The following is a 9852-nucleotide window of genomic DNA, read 5'->3' as shown; positions in this document are numbered from 1 at the left end:
GAGTTTTTAATAATGCAAGAAACATCATAGATAGAGACTTAGATAGAATGCACTAAGAATTTCATAAACACAATTTCATATATCAATCAAGTTTGAAAATTATAAGAGAGGAGTCTCTTATTTATAGCCTAAGGAGACTCCTAAAAAGACTATTGAGTTCTCAAAATACTTGATGACTTTTTACGGCAAGTGTACCGCGTTTGTCAAAAGTAATAATTGTCCCTAAGGACGGATATCGATCCCACAAGGAACAGTGAATTATCGAATACAATATTCGCTAAATATAACAACATAAGAATAAGAATAAAAAGAGTTTAGAAGTGATTGTGTTGGCACTGATCAATAAGAAAACAAACAAAGAGTTAGTTGCTTCAATTGGAAAAATAGGGATTAAGTTTCATCTCTCCCACTCTCATGTATTTTGATTAGCATGTTAATATTGAGTTCTTTTATTGAAATTGATGCCCGTAGAAAATTCATTTATATCGATCTCTCGCATATAAAATCCTTAAGAATGTTTCCTAAATATCGATCCCTCACATATTTATAAAAACAACTTAGAATCACACTCAGACGTTAATGGCAATTAACATTTCAAGTTTATCCCTAGCACTCAAATATGTTAAGTATTGATGTTTAGGTCCAAACCCTAAAAATACCTCTCGGTCAAATTTAAGATTCTCAATTTGTCACGGAAAGTTAAAAGTAAAACAACAATACCAATAATCAATCAAGAACTGAATATTAATATATAAGATATCACCTCAATACATAAGAGATTGAGCATATTACTCTCAATCCCAAAGGGTAGAATTAGCCACGCATACTTCTAGCACCTTCCATTCTCCCAATTGGGTTACAATTCACTCTATGGTGTTTTACTCTCAATTTGGCACACTACAGTTGAGCTTCTAGCCCTCTATTTATCCTAGTTTTATAGGGTTAGGTTGCTTCCTATGTCGCGCTAATGGGCTAAATGATAAAACATAAAAAAAAGCCCAATCTTTCTTTGCATCTTTTTCCATTCTGGGACCTTCTATCTTTATCTTTTTAGCTCAAATCATTCATCTTAAATCCAAATCTTCAATCTTCCTTAAAAATCTGCAATTAACACCAAATTCGGCAATAAAATACTCTTATTCAAATAAAGATCATAAAAAATATAAAAAGGTATAAATTCATAAATTAGGGATGATTTTATATATAAATTAACAATAAATCCTCATAAGTGCCTATATTTTAATATGAAATATTACTGAAATTAGGCACTTATCAATACTCTCAATTCCTAGTTTGCCATGTTACAATCCTAAACATAAGGAACTCTAAACTCTTGCGTTGACACATGGCAAGGATTGATTGGAGGTGACTAGTCTTGTTTGGAGAGAAGGATATTCCTATTCTATAATTGGCTTAGAAATACAAAGCTAGAAAAATACTATTCTATTATTTACAAATTTATACAAGACTAAGGTAGATATTACTTTTTGTATTCTTTCAAAATGATCATTTACTCTTAGTTGAAAGAAAAAGTGGCTTTAGCTAATGTGGTCCTCTATTACTTCGTCTTATAAGTTTTTATTTGAACAAATAAAGTTGATATGAAAGCCTAAGCATTCATAGTACATATTGAAGACTTATAAAGCTTATTCTTTGTGTACAAGTAATGTTTGTTTCTTCATTTCTCTCAAATATATCTTGTTTTAAAGTGTTAAAATCAAAATCTCTTAAAAAACATGTGTAAAGCTACTCCACGCAAACAACTTTCTGAAAAGATGAAATGAAAGTCCTATGAAGTCAGCAAGTTATCTCAGGTCATATACGTAACACAATCTGCCTAAGCTAGATAAGTCATATCGTGTGTAAGAGAATTTGCGTAAAGAAGACACATGTTTTAAACGTTTCATGGAAAGCATTCAATGCGTCTACGTGCTGAACATTGTCAAACATAAGACTAAGAAAACTAAGGATGCAAATTCTCATAACAACTCCAAAAAATATTTGTAATGACTCTTTTCTTCTCAGCTCTTTATAAAGAAGATATATATACGAAGAAGAAAGGTTGACAACGATGGTACTTTGAAAAACACTTAATGCTCTCCAATTTTGAAGGAATCATTAACCTTTTGTTTTGTGAGGAAGAACATTGTTTGTATTCATAGCAACCTAGAAAAAAGTACTCAATTTATAATTTATATTAGGACATTATTCCCTTTTAGTGAGTCAAAACCCTTATCGTAATTTAAGTATTTCAAATCAACTAGTATATAATATTGTGTGCAAATCTCTCTAATATCTTATCTATTTATATTGTACGTTATTTATGTGCACCTAACTTAAAAAGGATAGTTTTACAAAAATATGTTTTGAAATTTTTTTAAACAATATATATGTCCTCTTGAAGTTGCGTTTAACGAGTTTCATCAAATACATCTCTTATATAAATAATTTAACAATGCATTTATCTATCCTAAACTTGTTCTATTCAAGTCTTTCAGACACTTAAAAATTTGGAGTACATCATTAAAATTGATGGAGCATGAAGAGATACTGAAAGTGTGATTGAAGATGGAGAAGTAAAAACTTTGTCCTCGTAAAATTAAAAAAAAAAGTAAAAATAGATAAAAAAAAATATAAAGATGATAATAAAAATATATCAAAATATAAAATAGAATAATGAAAAAAAATTAAATAAGCTAAAAAGATACAAAATACTTGAAGTAATTTATAAGTAATAAGTTATAATCTCACAAAGTAAAATATATGTATATATCTTACCAAATACTTTTGTGTTGGTCAAAGTTAGTTTATAAACTAGTCAAAGAAGCAACCAGTCTTACCAAACACAATTATAAAAAAAAAAGTGAAAAGAAATAAATGATATGACAAGAATATAAATATTGATTGTAATAATTTATACTTATTTTATTTTAGCAGACGTGTATTTAAATGGGTTATAATTACAACTTTTATATATCTTACCAAATACTTTTGTGTTGGTCAAAGTAGTTTATAAACTAGTCAAAGAAGCTACTAGTTAACTTATTAGTCTTACGTACCAAACACAATTATAAAAAAAAAAAGTGAAAAAAAAAAAGAAATGATGTGACAAGAAGATTAAAATATATAAATATTAATTGTAATAATTTATACTTATTTTATTTTAGCAGACGTGTATTTAAATGAGTTATAATTACAACTTTCTTAAAACATAAATTGTTAGGGTATTTTTTTTTTCTAAAAATTAAGTGGGTATATATGTAGGCATGTACGCATATATAAATTAAAAATCAATGGACACTTAATAATTTTGTTCACTTCATTTAAACTATAAAATTTAAAATATGTGTATACTTTAAATTTTGAAATGGAGCTGCGGCCCACATAAGCATATTAAATCAACATATATAAATATAAAAAGTTTTCTAAATTAAAAAAAACCATAATGTTAGGAGTAATACTATCTGTAACTTATATCTTTCGAATACCACAATTTAAGTTAAAATACTTATAAATAAAAATTAAATTTATAAGAAATATTTATTTAATTATCATACTTACTTATATGCTTATAATAATTTTCTAGATTCTAATTAATTTGATCCTAAGATCATTTTTACAAATAAATTTCTCATCATGCGACAAACTCGTTGGGAAGAGAAACTACTTCCTTCCATCTCAAGATACTTTTTTTCATGAAGAACGCAATATTTGTGTTCGGGTACAAAAATTTAGTTAATATTATGATGTCTATTTTTTAGTTTTCGAGTTTACCTTTATGTATTATTTTTTCCACAACGAAGAAGACAATTTATATTACAAGTTCATTTTTAGAATGTAACCAAAAGTCCATCTCACACGTCTAGACTTATGGCAAATATACGACTTTCATTAATATCCGTCTTCATAAGATTTATAGGTTTATGTGTGAATTTCTTTATTTTTTCCTTTACTCCTTTTAACGCGAGATAGTTATTCTTTAAGTTGTACATTAACCGATGTTGAGTTGGTCACACTCAAATATTCTTACATATTTTCGTGTGTAAAACTTATATTATTTATAAGGAAGTGCAACCAATAATACACAATTTTATAGTTACAATAAAGTAATCATTATAAGAAAATAGAATAGTACTAACTGGAAAGATATGTTTGTAATAAAAAAATTATTGGTATTTACATTTTTCTTTTGTGAACTCTTTAGTTTTGGAATAGATGAGGTGTCATGACAAATGTTAAGATGACTTGGTAAGATATAAGAAGATAATTGATGTATAAACTTAAGTCTTAGTCAATTTTGTTTTATCTACAGTATTTATCATCACAAATTTTTACTCTTATTATACTTATCTCTTATTTGATAAGATAAATCCTCTTTATAATTATTATATATGTATATATTTTGTTGAGATTCTAGGTAACCTACTAGATAATTAAAGAGCATTAGACCGTTTTAAAGCGTCTAATATGTTCTTTGTATAATATGAATGTATATAACTTTAAGTGATTTAAATAGGAAAATAGTAACAATGAATATTTTTAGGAAGCAAAAGGTTTTTCTAGTATATTTTCCAAAAAAATTGTTTTGAACCAATTTTAACTTACTGGGATAGATTGCAAATATTATTGAAATAATTGCAGTTCAAACATACTCTGTTAGCCCATATTTTTGGTGCGGTTATGAATTATGTTTTTTCTTTAGTAAATTTGTCAAATTAAGTTTTGTAACGTCTTTCTAATATATTGTGAGTATCTCTTATTGATTTTAAACATCTAAATTTAAAGAATTTAAATATTTCATATATGTTTTTCAAATCATGTTTTACCGTGATGAATCTGAGTATCTAGTGCTAAGAAGATGAAAGTTTTGGAAATATCATAGAAAATAAAAATTAATAGTTTCGAAAAGTATAGAATAAGTACAACACTTATTTAAAGAATTTGAAATAGTAGAAGAGGGTAAAACAAGCCAAATAAAATGGATATATATATATATATATATATATATATATATATATATATATATATATATATATATTAAGTGTTTAATCATTGTAGTGAGTGAGTTTTTATTGTGATATCTGTGAGAATGTTATTCTTTTATTTTTTTTTAGAGTTCTCAATCTCAGGAGATTAGATGATCTCTTGATTTAAAACTATATGATTTTATGTTTTAAAAATAATAAAATCAAATAAAATATTTTTTTATTCAAATAATGATTTGTACAGGCTAAGCGTCTAACAAATTATTAGATTCCTCATTAGATAGTCTCATTATTATTATTAGACGATCTTACAAAGACCTTATTGTTAAACGTTATTGTTGGATCATGGATTTGGCCCGATGTTTGATCATTTATGGGTCGTCGTTTCCCCACCTGTGTATCTATCATTATGAGAGATCACAGGCCAAAAGATCTCGATAATTAGACTTAATCATCCTTCATGACTCAACTAAGACATAGTCATGACTAAAGGTGGAGAGGTTACAATTCAGTCTATATATACCTGATTATGCTCTACAGAAAGGGACATCATCTAAACATATAATAAACAACACAGGGAGTACTCTCAACTCCTATTTCATATTATACTCATTATATTTATGCTTTTACTGACTTGAGCGTCAGAGTGTCATCGCAGGAATAGTCCCCTCTCGTTTCCAGAAGGCATTTGCAGGGAGACCACAAGGAGCTCATCCAGATTCCGACCGACCTTAAGTTGGCTAGAACAGTTATATTACTGTATTTAAAAATATTATAAATTTTTGGATATTACACTTTTAATATTTTTAACAATGTTGTTAATGTAGTTTTTGCTAATGATCGCTATTGAACTTACCCATTTGAAAGGATGTAATTCATTATTGTTGGAATTTCACTCATATGTGGTTCAAGCTTTTTATACCAATGTTAAGGTCCCTTAGACAATTAGAAGTAGATCAAATAAATGTCAGTTCATAAGTAATTTTTTGGATTTTAAAATTTCTCATATTTTCAGGAAGAAAATAAATATGTTGATACTTTAGTTAATTTGGTTGTTAATATCAAATCTGATTTTCTTTGATGAAATTCTTTATGTATTCATATTTTTATGAAATAGATTTTACTTTCTAGAATATTATTTAGTGATTTGTTTCATGACTTTAACCTATATAGTCTCCTTATATTTGCTTTCTTTTTTCTTTTCTTGGTTTAACATGCTCTCAACGATTGGTGAGTGTTGATGTGGGAACTTAGTGAGAATATAACATTCATAGTGAAGACATGTTATTTTATATAAAATAAAATAAATAAAAAAGTTTAGACAGATTAGAAGTATTTGATGAAAATAAAGGTACAAAATTAAACATCAATGACGAAAACACTTTGCTAGACCGACATTAACATTGAGAGAGACGAAAGTTAGGGGAACGAATGAGATTAGATGTCCCAATAGTCCTAGTAGTAGACGATGGATACTAAACGTTGTGCGTATCAACTCGTACAATGTTGTAGCTAACGCGTTAAGTATTCACAGGAGAGTATGTTTGCAAGAATGAAACTCTAAGAAATTGGAAAAAAAAACTTCAAGAAACTAAAATGAAAGTTACCAAAATATAACGATAAGTGTCACAAATTTAAAAAATATCCTATTTAAAGACCTTTATTCAACAAATATGTTTTACACTACTAATTACACACCTAGAATAATGTTGTTAATGTCCCACTTATCTTACAAGCAAAAAATACATGTCCATTGAGTAATTTTGTGAAAGAAAAACATTTTCTTCTATTCTTTTATGATTTTCCTCAGACTCATAACTCTTTACCCATTCCTTTTCGATGTATCGAGTTTCTTGACTATTTTTTTTCTTTAAATTCGAAATTTTAACAACTAATTTTTTTATGAATGAACCACAAAGTTTTTTTTTTCACATTAATGTCACTTCTAAGTTAAGTTTATTTAATAGTTTCATTTTCAACCATAGAGATACTTTTACTAAAACATCCCAAATATATTTATTGGAAGATGCGCTTATGTTTAAAGATAAGTATGGTTTACGATGTTGAAATTTGCTTATATTTAAGTTCATTAGTTTTTTTTTTTTTTTAAATTGAAAGTAAAGAGAGAGTACTTAGTAGTAGTCTTTTTGTTGTTGTCACATGCACTGCTCATTAGTCTTTGGCTTGACTTTTCTGCATTATTACGCATTGAAGATATAGGACTTTTGTGGCAGTGAATTTCCAAGAATTTGAAAAGGTGGTCTTGTATACGAGAGTGACTCTCACTGCATTATTGTTGTTTGGCGGAGTCAATTCTTGGCACTTAATATGCACCTACCTTGACATTCATAGAATTAAATGTGACACGTACGGACCAAATTAAGGGACTTCACTTTTCCATTAAAAGAACTATTTTAAAACGCAGACTTTGACTAATTTTTTTATTTATTTTTTATCAGCAAGACTTTGACTAATGAGAAATCGCAGGTCTTCTTTTTTATCTTTTCTGTGGTTTCTGCAACTGATTGCAAATGTAAAAAACAAATACAGATTAGAAGTGTTAGCATAAACTAAAAGAGGAAGCTCGGTTAACAGCTGTTTCCCGTAAGAAATCAAAATGGCAAGTGTGTTGCTCCTCCAACATGATTCTGCACTGATGACGCTATTGCTGTTATAACTTGATTTTGAGATGGTCCAAACCAAATTGTGCTGAGTGCAAAAGAAAAGGCAAGAGATGTACATGGAAGACCAACAACTCTACAGGAGACATCGATTGTTTTAAATGCAAACCGAAGAGAATTCACGTTCCTAAATCTTTTATTTTTGCTTCTACAGGTAACATCAGAGACTCTTACACATTCGCTTTTTAATATAGTTCAATTCCTTATTCCAACAGTTTAGGATGTCAACAATTGTATGGCCTTATAAAGTATAAGCGTATGAATTGAAACAAGTAATGTTTCAGTGTAAAGACTGAAACAAGTACATAAATCTTTCTTTTTTTAATGAAGTCTCCAACTGCTATTCTAGGTTCGATCCTTTTGGGGATGGTGGTCATTGCTGTCTTTATGAGCATCCTCTATTTTAGGAAAAAGCAAGAAGACCAAGCAAGAGTGGACAAGTTTTTAGAGGACTACAGGGCAGAAAAGCCTGCAAGATTCACCTACGCTGACCTGAAAAGAATCACCAATGGCTTCAAAGAAAAGCTAGGAGAAGGAGCTCATGGGGCTGTGTTCAGAGGAAAACTTTCGAGAGAAATTCCGGTGGCTGTGAAGATCCTCAACAATTCAGAGGGAGAGGGGAATGAGTTCATCAATGAAGTGGGAATTATGGGCAAAATCCATCACATCAACGTCGTGCGTTTGCTTGGCTTCTGTGCAGATGGACCCCATCGTGCACTTGCCTACAATTTCTTTCCAAACGGTTCCTTACAAAGCTTCATATTTCCACCAGAAGACAAGGACCATTTCCTCGGATGGGAGAAGCTTCAACACGTTGCTCTTGGTATAGCTAAAGGGATTGAGTATCTTCATCAAGGTTGCAATCAGCCCATTATTCACTTTGACATAAATCCTCACAACGTGTTACTTGATCACAACTTCACTCCAAAAATCTCTGATTTTGGCTTAGCCAAATTGTGTTCCAAGAATCCCAGTTTGGTGTCCATGACAGCTGCTAGAGGAACTTTGGGATACATTGCACCTGAAGTCTTCTCCAGAAACTTTGGGAACGTGTCTTACAAGTCTGATATTTACAGTTATGGAATGGAATGCTGTTGTTAGAAATGGTTGGTGGGAGAAAGAATGTGGACATGTCTTCTCCACAAAACTTCCAAGTTCTATACCCGGATTGGATCCATAACCTGGTTGATGGAGATGTACATATCCATGTTGAGGATGAAGGTGATGTTAAGATTGCAAAGAAACTAGCAATTATTGGGCTTTGGTGCATTCAGTGGGAGCCAGTGAACCGTCCATCCATAAAATCTGTGATTCACATACTAGAAACTGAAGAGGAAAACCAGTTTGTTGTGCCTCCTAATCCATTTCACTCAACAACTTCCACTACAGCTAAGGGACTCAGTTCCACAAGACGACCTTTGCAGTTGGAAGTAATTCAGGAATGATTTACAGGCAAAAAAAAATAATGTTTAACTTCTAGAAAATTATAGTATATTATTTTATGAAATATGACGAAATCAATAACATCTAGTCTATAAAGGTATTTTGTAGTGTTAGAAACAATAATGAAATAAAGGAAATTCTTAAACTAGAGGTAGAGTATTTTGTCAAGTATTCGTCTCATTCCACTGTAAGAAAAAAAAAATATTTCCCAAAGATTATTTAGCAAAGATTAATATAATTCTAGGAGAAGATTTTTTAACCTGTGTAGAAAAAATAAATTACCTGATTGATGATGGTTTTGCTATATAGGCTTTCTTTTCTTTGTGGTGTAGAACTTACCTATTTTGATAACGTTCACTAAATATCAAGATATAATATCAAGATATGTGTAAAAGTTTAATTGAAAAGATATTGACATTATAAAAATAAATTCGTGTGAAAATTAAACAAAAACATAGTAAATACTTAGAAGAACTCAATTGATAAAATCAGGATTGAAGTTAATCTTTCTCACTCTTTTGAATCATGGATAAATAGAAACATCCAATATTTTGAATTAATTGATGATGCAACATATAAGAGTTATTCATATTGATGTCTCAATTATGAAATTATTAAGATTATCTCCTAAATAATGATGACTTAAGTATTTAGAAAACATTCTCATCATTGAGAAAAAATGTTATATAGCAATTGATATATTCTATGTCTAGTATCAAAACATATCAACTATTCTCATTTAG

General features: G+C 29.3%; 1 pseudogene across 1 annotated transcript; it reads left to right on the top strand.

Moving 5' to 3' along the window:
* Positions 1–7669: 7669 nt before the first annotated feature.
* Positions 7670–9257, top strand: LOC137813498 (rust resistance kinase Lr10 pseudogene; annotated as a pseudogene). Its single transcript, XR_016519422.1, has 2 exons — positions 7670–7820; positions 8016–9257. The product of XR_016519422.1 is annotated as a rust resistance kinase Lr10 pseudogene (transcript).
* The last annotated feature ends 595 nt before the right edge of the window (positions 9258–9852 follow it).

The sequence above is a fragment of the Phaseolus vulgaris genome, chromosome 1 (assembly GCF_051622355.1).
Source record: "Phaseolus vulgaris cultivar YP4 chromosome 1, ASM5162235v1, whole genome shotgun sequence".
In the NCBI taxonomy this organism is placed as follows: Eukaryota; Viridiplantae; Streptophyta; class Magnoliopsida; order Fabales; family Fabaceae; genus Phaseolus; species Phaseolus vulgaris.
The sequence above is the reverse complement of the archived record's forward strand: the minus strand, read 5'-3'. Positions and strand labels throughout refer to the sequence as shown.